The sequence below is a fragment of the Cibotium barometz genome, chromosome 31 (genome assembly GCF_041138505.1).
Source record: "Cibotium barometz isolate CiBa-2024 chromosome 31, ASM4113850v1, whole genome shotgun sequence".
Taxonomy (NCBI): Eukaryota; Viridiplantae; Streptophyta; class Polypodiopsida; order Cyatheales; family Cibotiaceae; genus Cibotium; species Cibotium barometz.
In genome coordinates this window covers 44,495,953-44,501,024 of record NC_141076.1, presented here as the reverse complement: position 1 = coordinate 44,501,024, position 5,072 = coordinate 44,495,953, and positions in this window count along the sequence as shown.

Below are 5,072 nucleotides of genomic sequence, written 5' to 3'. Positions count from 1 at the left end.
AGGAAGTGAACCGCCATCAAGGGCACCTTATCATATGGACCTAAAGAAATAAAAGAGTTAAAGAGGAAATTGAATGAACTTGAAGAAAATGGGTTTATTACACTAGGAAATTCACCCTATGGTGCACTAGTCATTTTCATGTCAAAGAAGGACGTCACTGCCAAGTTATGCACAGATTATAGAGCACTCAATAAACTTACAACCAAGAAAAAGTACCCTATGCCAGCTCATGAGTCCACCCACCATTTGTGAATTTGTCGCATAATAATGCAAGTGGACAAGTTTCATTCTCATTCGTGCCATGCACCATTTTTTATTGTTTCTTGGCAAGTTTGATGTTTTGATGTTTCTGATGGCTTCATGATGCGTTTGGAAGTTTGAGGCATAACACTTAACTCAACATAAAGTCCCGTGATGTGTGCGTTGAGGTTGTATGCTAGATGGGTATTTTGTTGCATGTTGGCATTGGAGAAGCTTTTGGAAATGTTGGAGGTCTTGTAAGATCTACAAGGCAACATGGTATAAGCAATACACTATTCCAATAAAAAATAATTGAACTTTAAGCACAATGCAAACACCTAATCAAGTAGTGATGAAACTTTTATTATGACTAGTCAAATTTTCCTAGTTATTACAAGGGTAACATTAAGGTTGGTCCAAATTCTATCTAAACCAAAACTGAGTTAAGAATATACCTATGGTTATGACCTTCGTCTCTACACACACTCACTTTTATGAAACCATCTCTAGCTATCATCTAGCCTCAAAAATGAAACTGCTAATAAGAAGTGATGTATTTACAAGCTTTTCTTCCCCTTTTTTTAAAAAATATAATAAATTATAGTTTTAAATTCAAAGATAAAAAAGAAAGAGCAAAGATCCAAGCAATGACCCAGAGACCTCCTTCAAGAGTATCTAAGAACCGCTATGTCCCTTGACAACAACGATGGTTTTTTAGTCCTTTATTGGTATTTTTTTAGCCACAAGGTCCAATCCCATGAATATCAAGGCTATGGTCCCAAGGCTCTATCTCACTAGCTATGGTCCCAAGGCTCTATCTCACTACTAGGAGCCAAAAGTTCTACTAAGATCTCACATGGTGATGGTTATCTTCTTGGTCTCTTTGTTTTTTTGGTTGTTTTGTTTGATATTTTTTGTAACCACTTTCACTTTCACAATTCATCTAGAAGTCTATGCTCTAATTAAAGAGGGCACACTAAGATGGTGAAGTACTTGGCATAATCCTTTGGAATACTTTAAGGTCAATCTAAGTAAAGATTGAACTAGGACCAATTCCAAAGGAAGGATTTAGCCTTAATGGTCATCCAAGTAATAACTAGAAGAAAGTTGGACCAATCTCAGAAGAAACACAAGCAAGCACTCAAGAAATAATTGAATTGAAAATTTATAAAAAAGATTTAAAATAATAACAACATTTGAGGATGGGTTTAGAATACACCTAGTTAGTTGTATGGTTAGGAAGTCGGTATTGTAGAATTGTACTTGTAATGTTGATTCCTTTCCCTTGTTGAACTTTAAAAAAATCTTCACAATCATCGATAGCTCGTCATGATCAGAGAGCCATAACTCATACATTGTGTAAGATTCCTCTCTCTAGCTTTTGAGGTGTAAAGGTGTAAGAACCTCCCCTTCTGTTCTTGTAATTATTCCCCTCTCTGAAATAAAAGTAAAGGTGTAAGAACCTCCCCTTCTGTTCTTGTAATTATTCCCCTCTCTGAAATAAAAGAAAGATCTTGTTTTACCTTGTTTTGGCCTAGAGAGAGATTATTCAAAAATGAGTTATGTTTGGATATAAAAATCCTCCTAGTGTCTAAAATGGTTTCCCCTGAAATAGAAGTTCAAAATGAACTTTCCAATGTGCATTAGGAATTAATTGAAAATGGTATAAGGCCTAAGGGTCTACATTTTCAGAATTTTTTGGATTATGATCCAATTAAGATTCCAATGGGCCAATTGGATTAAGCCAAATGTTGGGATGAGATAAATCCAAAGAATAAAGAAAATACCCAAAAATGAGTAAATGCTCACATAAGATGAAGAGTTGACTGAGTACAAGGTTTATTAGTTAAAAATTATGAGATATTACTAAAAAATGAGATATTTTAAAATAATGATGCATTTTTGACACCTTGGTAAGGAAAGGGGGACTCTTGAGGTAGGCACCTCTTTCACATGTGTGGAAGGGTTTTTAATTCAAAAACATTGTGATATTTTTATCTCTCCTCTCTCCTAGATCAAACCAAATAAAAAAGGGAGCCAAATTGGTCCAAATCTTGTCCAAATTGAGTCAAACTGAACCTGGAAAATTCTAGAACCTAGTTGGACTTGGTTAGTGGCCTCCCTCACCTATAAATAGACCCTAAGTCATTTGTAATAAAATATTGGAGCTATACTATGCCAGTATTATATTAAAATAATCATATTTTCTATTATCCTTTAAATTTTCCTCTCTCTTGGGAGCTTGGAGTTCTCTCTCTCTACAACAACTCTTGGAGTTTCTCTTCTCCTCTTGGTGGACCAGTTAATTGGTCAGGGCTTCATTGCTAATAGAGAATCAAGCCAAACTTGGAGGTAAAATCAAATTTTATGGTTTTTTTTCCAATTTATCTCAATGACTTTCTTCTTCTCAACCCCTCTTAAGCTTGAGAAGTTTTCTAAATAATTGTTTTAACTCAAAAAATCAAGCTTTCCCTTAAAGTCTTAATGCTTAATTAAGAGAAAGTTAATCTTTATGCTTATTTGTAATGCTTTCTTTAAGTAAATCTCTCTCTCTAAAAGAATAGCCATCTTTATGGCTAAATCCCTTGAAAAAGGATGCTTCTCAATGATAGTCTCTTAATTCAAAGCTAAACTCTAGGCTTGTTAAGCTAGAGATTAAGAAATTGATATTTTTATGATTTTGTGTTAACAAAATAATGGTTATTTCTTTTAGATTATTTATAAGTAGTTAAAAACTACTTTGATTGATTCTAAATGAGAAATAGATTATCCTATCAAATTGGGAAAAGAGAAATAATGGATTGAGCTTAATCTAGTGGAATAATCATAATTAAGTTTATGATTATGGTTAAAATTATGATTTAAATTCATAGTTTGATTTTAAGCATAAAAGAGGAACTACTATCATATTTTCATTACAAGCTTTTATTCTTTAGAAAAAAATTGAGAATTATTAGTAATAGCAGCGAAGCTATGGTAAAATTTTCAGAAAATAATACATATCTTATTTTTATGCATAATGCTAAAAGAGGACTTCCTACCATATTCTAGGATTGGACATCCTATGCAAAAAGAATGATTTTCATCATATTCATGAGAAATATTTTTTTGTAATTATGCATAATTAATTGATTATGAGAAAAGAGTAAATTTTGGTAAATTTATTTTTATACAAAAAGAGGAATTCCCATGATATTTGAGATCCAAGTAATTAAATGGTATTTTTGGTAAATTTATTTTTATGCAAAAAAAGAAATTTTTGGTAAATTTATTTTATGCAAAAAGAGAAATTCACATGATAATTGAGATCCAAGTAATTAAATGGTAAAAGAGGAATTTTTAGCATAATTCAAATTATGAGTATTTATCGAAAGTGAAATTTTGAGGATTATTAATTTTATTGGGAAATATGGGTAGAATTGATTTTTGTAAATCCCATGAATCTTTTACTCAAAAAGAAGAATATTGAATATATTTCACTTGAGAAATTTGAGAAAGAATATGAAAATATCCATCGAGAAAAAGTACCTGTAACTAGGCCAAGCAATTGGCAGAAACTTAGAAAAGTCCCATCGGTATCGAAAGTAGAAAACAATACTAAATGTGAATGAGATGTGATGTGATGTAAATGGATGTGGATGTGGATGTGATGAGATGTGGATGGGATGTGATGTGATGTAAATAGATGTGGATGTAAATGTGGATGGGATGTGATGTGATGTAAATAGATGTGGATGTGAATGTGATGAGATGTGAATAAGATGTGATGATATGTGAAAGGATGTGATGTGATGTAAATGGATGAGAATGAGATGTGATGATATGTGAAAGAATGTGATGTGATATAAATGGATAAGAATGAGATGTGATGTGATAGATAGATGTGAATGTGAATGAATGGATGAATGTGGATAGATGTGCATGTGAATGAATGGATGGATGTGATGGATGTGAATGGGTGTGATGGATGTGATGAGATGTGAATGGGTGTGATTAGATATGAATGGATGTGAATGTGATGTGATGATATTTGAATGGATGCAATGAGATGTGAATGGATGTGAATGGATGGAATGGATGTGAATGGATGCGATGAGATGTGAATGGATGTGAATGTGACGTGATGATATCTGAATGGATGCGGATGAGATGTGAATGGATGTGAATGTGATGTGATGATATCTAAATGGATGCGATAAGATGTGAATGGATGTAAATGTGATGTGATGATATCTGAATGGATGTGATGTGATGTGCATATAAGATGATGAGATGTAAATGGATGTGAATATGATGTGATGAGACGTGAATGGATGAGATGTGATGTGGATGGATGTGATGTGATGTGGATGGATGTGATGTGATGAGATGTGGATCTGAATGAATATAAATGAATGTGATGTAATGTGAATGGATGGATGAGATGTAAGGTGGATGAATGTGATGTGATGTGGATCTAGGTAGATGTGAATGGATGAGATGTGATGTGATGTGATATGGATCGGAGTAGATGTGAATGGATGAGATGTGATGTGATGTGATATGGATCAGGGTAGATGTGAAAGGATGAGATGTGATGTGAATGGATGTGATGTGATGTGATGTGGATATGGATAGATGTGAATGGATGAGATGTGATGAGGATAGATGTGGATAGATGTGATGAGGTGTAATATGATGTGGATAGATGTGATGAGATGTAATATGATGTGATTGGATGAGAATGGATGAAGATGATGGGAATACATATGATGTGGAATAAGCAATGTGGATAGATGTGGATGAGATGTTGAAAATACAAGTGAATAGGGTGTGTGTGGGAACAAGCTCTT